Source organism: Falco punctatus, assembly GCF_963210335.1.
Source record: "Falco punctatus genome assembly, chromosome: Z".
NCBI lineage: Eukaryota > Metazoa > Chordata > Aves > Falconiformes > Falconidae > Falco > Falco punctatus.
In genome coordinates, this window is record NC_137586.1 from 24,189,039 (window position 1) to 24,200,121 (window position 11,083).

An 11,083-nucleotide genomic window follows, 5' to 3' on the forward strand; every position below is an offset into this window, starting at 1 on the left:
ATGGCCAAAGCTATCAATGAGAAGCAGCGCTTTTGTTTGTAATTCCAAAAGTGAAATGGAAACCTAAAAGGAAATGACACTTTGGGGATTAGAGTTAAGTAACATTTGTTCATTAGCTTGCACTGGAGCTATATGTCCTATAGTGGATAGTGGCTATGTTCTTTTTTTGGCTAAAGTCAATGCAATGTGGTTACCAAACATTAATTAGGTGTTCGAACAATATTGTCAAAGAATAAGGATCACATATTTACCCTGGAGTAGAGCGAAAAATGTTGAGATTTGAAAGGTAGGTGTCACAGTGCCCTGCATCCTTGTCTCAGTAAGCCCTCTACTATATCGCACTAGTTTCAAAAGGAGAGGATGACAAGCTAGTGGCCAGGCTGGTGTTGAGAGAAAAAAACACATCTGAAATACTGTGCACTGAAGTGCAATCTATGTTGCACCAATTGCACTAACCTGTGCTCTGCTGATTTAGATGTGTTCCCACACACTGCTTAGTAAAGTGAGGCACTTCCCACAAACACCTCTTAAGTGCAAAGGAAACTCAGTAAAGGAAACCAGTGACTAGTTGACAACCAGGCATGTTTCCAACCTGTCTCTCCTCCAGATATTGAGGTAGTAAGCAGGAAACTGTCACCATTTGGGACCTACAGCCCAAAGCCACCTTCAAGAAGAGGCCAGGGAAGCAGGGCTTGTTTTCCTCTTTCTAACCTGTTCTTTCCTGAAGCATATCTGTTTCTGTCACTCAGGAGAAGCCTCTTGAAAGTCGGCCTTGATACAATAAAGCTAATGTCTAGGGCGCTTCCCACGGAAGGAGGAAATCTGTCTACCAACTCTTGGCATGTGTCCAAGTTATGCCTGAAGAAAGTTTAAAGCAGGCGTCCTCAAACTGTTTAACCAGGGGGCCGGCACGCGGATGCAGTGGCAGGCAGTCATCTGCGGCTGTTTGGTTTCCCCCCCCAAACCCCCGGCAGGGTGGGGGTCTGTAAATACCGGGGGCGGATTGAGGACCCTGGGGGCCGTATCCAGCCCTTGGGCTGTAGTTTGAGGACCCCTGGTTTAAAGCAAAATGGCCATTGGGGTGGCTGAAAGTTGTGCCTTTCTTCTCTCAATAGGGTGTTTTAAATACCTGGCCGTGGAACTAGGCTGCTTCTTTCTCTTTCTTACACTGTTCATAAGTTTTGAACTCCTTGTTTAACAGCACAGCTTCAGCCATGGAGGTGAGGCGTGCCCCACTGACATCAGGCAGAAGGAGACATCTTTGGGACATGCACATTTTTCTCCCATCTGACTGAGGTGGTAATCTTGCTTTCTTGATTCCCGAATGAACGTCTTAGACTTCCAGCTGTTTTACAAAGGATCAGGGGAGAGGAGAAGTACTGCTGCTCCATTTGGAAAGAAAGCTGCTGTAACTGTATTCTGTGGGAGCCTGAGCCTACCTGTGCATTAAATAAGTTGAGAAAACATCTACTATATTTGGCTCTCCAGGAGACACAAGCTAGTTTTTAAAATCCAGCCAGGTTCATTTGAGAGAGGCGGAGGAACAAGGACTTGGGTAGAAACACTTCATCCACAAGCAAGATGCTTTGTTCATCTAAGCTCTTTACCTAGTACCCTACTCAGCTTGGTGTCAAGCCCCCCATCCTTTGAGACGTGCTTTAAACTTGCTACGCAAAAGCTGCCTGCCACTTACTCAAGCTGCAAATTCATAAAAAACCTGTAATTCATTGTCAATAGTTGCTGTATGCCACTTTGTCTTGCAGAAAACTAAGATTGTTCTTGCACGCTATGGAACATGAATAATTTTTAAGCTTGAACAATAGCTACTACCCACTGCAGGTATAATTCAGCCTGCCATGCATAAAGCAAGGAAGTTGAACAATTATTGATCACATTTTATTTAAGAATTCAAATAGGCAGTGTAGGAACTATGTATCACAGTGTTTCATTTCTACTAAAAACTGTACACCGTACCAGTATTTCTAGTGCTGTGTGATTCAATAGACAAATGTAAGTGCATATTTCCAAGATAAACACCATCTTGATACTTGGGGCACAATTTCTGATTATAGAAGTAGACAGGTATTACAGATGTGCATCTGGTGGGTGATACTTCACTTTCCACAGTGAAGATATTATTTTGCCTAGCTTTTGACTTCAGAAGACATGAAGCACTGCATGGAGAGATGATGTGCCTCGAAAAGACAGGGCCACATACATCTCTCCATCTCAGGGAGTTCGACTAGGAAAGGGTTTATCCACCTCTGCTATTCTACAGTCTCACACAGAGTAAAATTCAGCACTTTTTAGTGATGTCATTGAATCAGCTTGCTTCAGTTATGTTTTGGTGTAAGCATCAAATCATGAGAGAAGCCAAAAAGTTCCACATTTGTCACGGTTGTTTGGAGTTAACTTTGAATAATTAGATATGCCCCACAAGTCAGTAAGTCATTCCAGTGACTGTGGTTTCTGGGAAGTGGTTTCTGTAAGTTCTTTGCATTCTTCTTTCTGAAGAGACTGAAAAACTCAGAATTTTGATTTTTGTTTCATATTTCTGACACTATAATGCTCCTTACAGAAGAAGAGTTTACTTCCCTGTGTAGGAACACCAAATACCATGTTTCTACGGAGCCTGCTGTGAATCAAATTAAACTCTGTGCACTACATAGTCTGAGTCACCTTTACTCCTTAATTTTCATAGGGCCCTTCAATTCTTTTTGGCACAGAGGTTATTAAAGTGCAGGACTTACGAGTATTTTGCCCCTTTGCATGATGACAGGTGTCTTTCATGCAATGGATGGATATTCATTTTTTCTAGAGAAGCATGTGGGCTTATTGTAACAAATTTTGAAATATATTGCAGGAGAGCCACTCTGCCCTCTTCCAGTTACGCTTTTGCGCTAGCCCTGTCAAAACACACAAATGATGTTTTCGAGCTAAAAATTACTTTCATAAATATAAAGCAAGCTAGAAAGACATGTGCAGTACAATGACCTGATTGAATAGCTCAAAACTTTTTAGTATTTGACTTGTCCCAGCTCTCTTGTCCACCTTTTAAGCTTCTGGTGGCTGCATTGCATTGTATAGGATGCCACATCATAGTACAATAAAAGCACCATTTATGCCAGTAAAGTTGGTGAAATGAGTTACAGTAACGGAAATAAATAAAAAAGCCATGAAATTATGCTTAAAAGTATATTTTTTCAGCTTAAAATGAAGGGTTTTGGCCAAGCAGCCTACTCTTCTGCCCTGCTACAGATTTTCTTTTATGTACAGTGCTTATTTCTAAATGGTTAAAAATTTAAGTAGTAGGAAAAAGCCCTTGGGATTTTTCCTGCAGATCCAGATGTAAAGATACAAAAATATAATCTTACTATGCACTTACCAGTGTACCAAGCACTGAGTTGGCCAGAATGCCTCTCTCTTAGCAAGTCAGTCATGTTCATACATCACAAAAATCTGCAAACTCAGTTTTTGTCAAAACATTTTACTGGTTACATCTGCTCATGTTGAAGAAAAATACCATAAAATTCTATGAACCTCAGTAAAAAAAGGAGCCATTTCTAAAATAACAACATTGAACAGAGTGTCTCATTTTGTTTGGTTGTAAATAATTTCACTCAAAAGCCCTCGCCCGGAAAACTGTTATTACTGAAAGAAAGAGAATTGAAACTGGCAAGATTTGGGTGATAATTCTTGGGTTCTGTGGATGCAAGTGTAGGACATATTTGGAAGAGACAGACAATTTAGCACTATGTTTCTCAAAATATGAATGGCAACTTGCTGAAAGCAGGAAAAATTTATTTTTTCTTCCTCTGCTTGCTGCATGCAAAGAAGAGAAAAGGTGCTGCGACTGGTTAGAAGTGCTGTTTTGCAAAGAAATGTTTTACAATCTGCATGCCCTAGAGAAATCCTACTTGTTAAAAAAAACATACATTGCTGAAAAATAGGTTAAACTTCCTTTGGATTCACTGCTTTTCATTTTAGTTAGGTTGGATGTGCAACTGCCTTTCAGTTGAGGACGAGTTTGCCATATATACCAGGTGAAGAGGTTCCTATGCTAAGATCACACTTGAAAGCAGATGTTGCTGTGCAATTTTCAGTATGAAACAGCATCACAGCTGTGAGCTTCACTCTTTGTTTTCTCTTAGTCATCAGCAGTGTTAAAGCTAGTAGTGTTAAAAATACTGCTTTCATATCACTGTAACTCCCATCCTTTAGGTGGGGGTTGCTTGGGGGCTTTAGGCTAGTATTTAAAGTGTTATGCACTATCTTTTACCACTTGATCTGCCCCTAGGGTGCCTTGAAGTTGTGAGGTGACAGCAGGAATCACTTGCAAAACAGCCTGCTGAAATGAGAAGCTGTATGGCTTAAGCCTGATTCGGTGATGTTCCGCTTTCATACCTTGGTTTTGGTTCTTACCCCTTCTGTGAAACAAGCAGACACAGTTACCAAGATAGCCTGTTCTTTCTTTCCAAGACATAATGTAAAGTTAACTCTGTGGTTCACTATAATATTCCCTGAGTCTGATGAGCCACAATGAATGATAGATTAAAAATAGATATTGCCAGGAAGTAAATGCCTTGACATCAACTTGAACAGATAGAAAAAGGTTGATACTTGAGACGCCTGAGTCTTTGAAAATAAGGGGGTGCTTAAGACATGCTGCTTTCCAGTTGGCTACGGATAGTCTAGACCAGGGGTCTTCGAACTACAGCCCGTGGGCTGGATACGGCCCCCAGCGTCCTCAATCCGGCCCCTGGTATTTACAGAAACCCCTCTGCCGCCCCCCCCCCCCCCCCCCCCCCGCTGGGAGCTGGGGGGGGAAACCAAGCAGCCGCAGATGACTGCCTGCCACTGCATCCGCGCGCCGGCCCCCTGGTTAAACAGTTTGAGGACCCCTGCTCTAGACGGAGTGGTGACCTGGGGGCCAAAACAGAAAAGCAACGACAAGGAAATGGTCAATATAAGTGTGAATTTCGAAGATTCTTTTTAGTTCTGTTTGTTCTGTCTCTTTTCCTTTTCTTGACTCCTGCATTGTATCTGCAGTTACTTAGTGCAAATGGAAAACCATATGATTTCTAAGCATAATGTTTTGAAATTCCTTATACAAACGCATATGTGTATATAACATTTCCGACACCTATTTGGCTTCCTGCCATGGAAAAAATGCCAAAATGACTCTTAAACATAAGTAAGGTAGGTATGAGAGACGCCACCTGAAACATGGTCTGGCTACATGCACTCTCATCTGTCTCTGTGAATTCGTACCAAAATGGCCTGAAGACATCTAGTTTCCATAGACAGAACACAGACAGACAACCTCCGAGTCTCTTTCCAGTTCATGAGGGGAGCCACATCTAATCTTTGAACTCTTTTTCTAGGATCTCAGAAATTAATTGTTCTCTCACTCCCTGCCTTACAACATGGCTATGTGTGCAGAACCCAGCAAGAAATAAAGTTTGCAAAATCTTAAAGATTTATGACATATATGCTTTAATGTCATTGTACATACTATATGCAATGTACTTCTAATTCTAGTTTTTATAGTTTTCATAAAGAACTTAATATTGCAGGATAGCTGAACTGTCCACTTTTTGCAGTGACCATGCTGGCATCTCTTTTTACCTGTCTAACAGACCGCATGGAAATAGAGCTTATATCACAGCAGTCCCTAGGTGTAATTGTGATATTAAGGCTACTGTGGGAGCTGATAGCAGCTCCCAGCTATGTCCCCTGGCTCGGTCCCAGCTATATGTTTGGGTGAGATCACTGTGTACACCCTTGTTTCTTCACACCCCAGAAACCTGTCATAGTTTCTGCTGGAAGGAATCCTGAGCACCTGGTCCTAAAAGAAGCTGGAGTGCAGTTATCGAAGTTCACAGACTGGATAGTTGGAGAACTGAGACCCTGAACTTAACACTGAGCTTAGATGCAGCTATTTAGAAATGTAGAGAATAAATGCTGTTCTTCAAGGCCCTGAGACCTGACAGTCAGCTGAAGAAAGGCATGCTTGTTTCCAGATTGCTGACTGCCTTCCAGTCCTCTCCTGGATGACTTAGGCACTTTAAATCTTTCACTTTTAATTCTGCTTCTTTTTAAAAACTTCCTTAGTCAACTCTGGCTCCATGGCAGAGTCAGTCATAATTTGTTTGACATTTGTGTTTTCAAGTCATACTATTTATTAATGTGATATGACATTGCATTATTAAAAATGCCTAGTCTAATACACACATTTTGCAATATTCAGAATTGAACATTGTCCAAAAATATATGTTAATATTTAAGGGTAGATATTCTCCATAAAACATAAAGAAAGACAAACTATAATCTCAGTGCACATTCAGATCTCTGGACTCTATTTATGGGTTTTAAATATCACACTGGCTTGTGTACATAGCTGAAATAGTTTGGCAAATTAAAATGAAACAATTATTTCAAGTTAGGCAAATGATAATTATGTATATTTTAGTATATTTACCCACCTACATTTCCAGATAAATACTGTGACTGTTAAAATAATATTTGTCACCTATAAAATGACTTTTCCCTCACAGAACTGTTGCAGTAAGAAATTAATTCATTTACAAAACATTCTTAGCATAATTCAACTCTTAACATCGTAACGCTCAGAAATTAATTCATTAACACAAACACTCAAAGCAAATATTTTGTAGATAAAACCACTGATTATGCATCGAGACTTCAGGTTTGTGTTTTGGTTTTGTTTTTACAGACATGCATAAATATTTCTATGAGCCTTCAGTAGTTTATGTTACTGCGAATGGCAAAGTTTGTCACAGCAGGCATACATATGTGTATATATGTATATACGTCACTTCCTCCCACTTGCAGGGAGACTCGTTACAGGGGACAGAGGTGCAATATTGCAGCTCACCAGCTGCAGTTCCAGCCAAAATATTCCCACTGTACCAGCCTCCCTCACGCAGACAGTAAAGGGCAGACACTTTCCACTTCTGCTGGCCACTCTGATCCCCAATAAACTTTCTGAACTCAGTTTTCTATATGTTAGAAAAGTTAAAGGATGACTTTATATTACTTGACTGACTTTAAATTTGTATTCATTTAATGAATCATGCTTTAGTTATACAACACTACCATGTGTTTGCATTATCTGTGCTATGTGAAATAGAATGGTGGATTAACAGCAGGGTAACTTCCCTATGGAAAGTAATTAAAGCTTTGACCCTCATGGAGTGAGAATAAACTGTTGCAGCAGTAAGTGAACTTACTATGCTTAACTCCCTAAATCCTACCATAACAGCTGAACTGAAAAATAGCTCATGTGCTTTGGGTAAGTATTTCATTCAACAAGTTACCATGACAGAGATTTGAGACATATATGCATACTATACCTTCCAAGACTTCTTTATCTTTTAGATCATTGACAGGGTTTTTTTTTGTTTTTGTTTTGTGGGTTTTTTTTTACTGGATCTAGCATTTAATTGTTTGATTTGTCTGGAATCTCATTTTAGAAGTCATTACTAAATCCATCAGGACCTAGAGCTGTGTTAAGAGTGATTTAATATCCTTATAAAGTTCCCCTATATTTGCCAGCAGTTCTAAGTATCATATTAAATGCTCTGCAATGACAGAAAAAATGTAACACATCAGAAGGATTATAAATGGTTTTAAAAACTGGAAAATATTCTTTTTGAAAGACGAAAGTATGGCTGTTGAAAGAGTCTTTTAAACTGCTACTTAAGAAGTCACTGAACCTCTTCTTGCTCAATTGTTGACTGCATTATTTGAAATAATTGGTTATTTTCTTTTTAAACAGATGACTAATGGTTTACTCACCTTAGCATCTCTCATGAGTTTACTTCAGAATTTCTGGTATTGTATGCCCACAATATTAAAAGGACTTCAAAGTCACTAAATAAGCAAATCAATTTTGAACAGGTCAGAATCAAGGTTTCCTATGTAAAAATTGTAGTCAATCAGATGCATCATTACAGTATTTAAATCCAGACTCGTGTTATAGGTTACATGTTAGGTGCTTGTTGAGTGGGTATCTTTTTTACATTTCTTTATATTCCCTTGCCACATGTGACCCGAGGCCTGACATACCTCGCAAACCCCAGTCCTGAAAACGAACACAGAATTAATTTTGCGTAGTTTCCTGTGATGTTCATTGTTGTAATACAAAACTGTTTTGTAAACGAATTAATTTCTTAATGCAACAGTTCTGTGAGCGAAATAGATTTTATCTTTGTTCAGGGTGAACAGGAGTTGCAGCTGCTAGAGACACACTGGCTGGGCGAGCTTGGCTGAAGGTGCAACAGGCCAGTTTTTCTAAGTGCTCAGTAAGGCTTATTTAAACATTTCCGATGGATTTTTCCAATTCAAATTGTTTTTAACAGTTTTAATTGAAATTAAACTTTGCCTTTGAGAAAGAAAGGAAAGGACTACCCTTACATTTCTCCAGCATATTCTGATTTATTTTTAATGTTGCAGTTGTGTTGTTTCCAGGTTTTAAAGTTGTATTTCGATTATTTCGCAGTTTATTTTGAAATACCTTCATGCCGTAAAGCACAATGATAAAGCAAAGTATAGATTTTTATTGTTTAAGTACACAAAGCAGCGAAGGCACAGGGTGCCCCGGCCTGCAGCCCCTGCCCACCCGGCCCGGCGGGGCGCTCCCCTCGCCACAGCTGGGGGAGAGGCACCTGCGGGAGCTGCCTCACCTCCCCCCGGCCCAGCCAGTTCCCCACGGAACCCCACGGCGCATGGCACGGGGCCGAGCCTTTCTGGGAAGGCTGCAGGTGTCGGGCACGGTCCTACAGATCACCCTGAAGGCCACACACGCTGACAGAGGCAGCCTGAGGTGACCAGAGAAACCTCAGCTCGGCTATGTCCTAAGTGTGGGCGGGATGCCCACCAGTGCACCCACACTGCCACGCCCGACAGGCTGCGGTTTGGAAACCAACCCTGCCGGCCCACACCGCCGCGTCCCTCCGGCCCAGCCTCCACCGCAGGGGCTGCCCCAGAGCCGCCACAGCCCCCGCCCGGCACGGCCCGCAGCCCCGCGGGCGGCCGGCACGGGGCGGGGGCGGTGCCTGAGCGGGCGGTTGCCCGGCGCTGACCTGACTCTGCCGTTGCCAGGCGCCGGGCAGGGCCAGTTCCAGCTGGTTCCAGCCGGTTCCAGCCGGCCTCAGTCACCTGCATAGCTGGGCAGCCGGGTGCTGCTGCGGTGCGTCTGACATGCTGTGGATCCTCAGGGAAAAGGTACTTGAGGAAGGGCAGAAAACACTGTACAGGCAGAGGAGGGAACAAAATGAGTGAGAAACAGCAGAGGGGACACAGGTCAGAGGAGGAAGGTGTTTCAATACTTGCTTCTTTCCTCTCTTGTTTCCCGGTTCCCAAATCGGTAAATATTTCTCTTAATTGGCAATAAGGTAAATTGCCCGCAGTCGAGGCTATTTAGCCCGTGACAGCAGTTGGCAAGTCCAGGTTCCTGCTGTTTTCACTCCCGGCCAGGGCAGGACCAGGGCGGTGGGGGGCGGCTGAACCACCAGCGGCCGCCAAGTGTGCTCCTCCTGCAGAGCATCCCCACAGCCTGCTGGGCTCAGCCCAGGGTAAGTTCTCACACGGCTGTTCAACAGAAGCGTGAACTGATGTGGTGAGATTTTGGGACCCCCTGCAGGTGCCAGGGAAGGTTATGCCCAAGCGATTTTCAACTCCCTTGTCTTGTGTCTCCTATGGCTTGTAGCATTTTTGGCTTTGTACTGCGCTTTCTTCTTCCCTGAGATCCTGCTCTTCTTCTTTCCAGCAGTTTGTGCACACACTCCACCTGCCAATTTCCACATCCCTGCTCCAACACGCCTTCTGCTTTTCTTCTTCCTTCTTCAGGTGTCTAATCTCCATTCTCCCTGTGCTCCTGCGCCTTTCACTTCCATCTGGTTTGGATCCTCATGGCCTTTGCTACATGGATTCAGTAGCAAAGGCAATGCAGGCACAAGAAAGACAACCCACACCAATTTTCAGCATTTAGGAAAAGCAGCATTATGAAAAGCCTCTGTCAGGCTTTGTGACTTTCTCTTATATGTGGGTGAATATTGGGCTAATTTCAGACAAAATTTGGACAATTTATCTGTTACACACAAAGATGTTTCTACTGGTCCTACATGAAATAAGGCAGTCTATCACAAAATTAGGTTACATTCTTATAAGGATGGTAAGATCACATCTCTGACAGCAATGTGATCCTCCCACCAAATTCTAGTTCTGGTTCTAAAGCATAAAAGCACAGCAGCTTTGTATTGAACAGATGTGAGAATTTTACAGTGATAAGCTATATGTATTTCCTCTGATGTAATCTTGCAAGTGGCTGAATTGATTTGGTTGAAAATTCCAGAAATGAAAAAAAAAAACAAAAAAAGGCAAAATAAAATAGCCACAACAATAACAGGAAAAGCATGTGGGTAATCACAACCTCAACTATATCTGCATCACAGAAATAAATGATAGAAATGATAGTGAAAGTCTTGGTCAACATGGCTGCCATATTTCGGTCTGGTAGGAAGAGTGGATCATTATTTCAATACATTTCATACTAATTTTGATGTACTTAAATTGTGTTGGCAAAGCTTAGGCTGGGACAGTGATTTATACAGGCAGCTTCTTTATTGATGTGTATAAGGATATTTTTCAATCTGAATATTTTTACTGTGTCTCTGAGGTCTGGGAATCAGTACCGTCCCTTATCATACTCATTAGTTAGAACAGAGAAGAGTTATCACTGGAGAAGCATCATCTCTCTACACTTAATAAATGAAGACAGGTTTGCTTAAGCCCTTCAAGTTTATTGAAGTGTTGTCATGAACAGGCTAGAAAGATGAAAGTTACTTGTGCAAAGATAATTTGGAGCACAAACCCCAATATTTAGAGATAGTTGTTTGGAACAGAAAAGGGAGAATAACATTGACAGGGTGCAAATTTGCTCTGTGCTGTTGATATCAAAACTGATTAATTATTAAATTAACTGTAGGAAATTGCACATAAAAATCTTGCATTATTTCAAAACACTTTATTATTTATAATATATAATTATATAATGTTA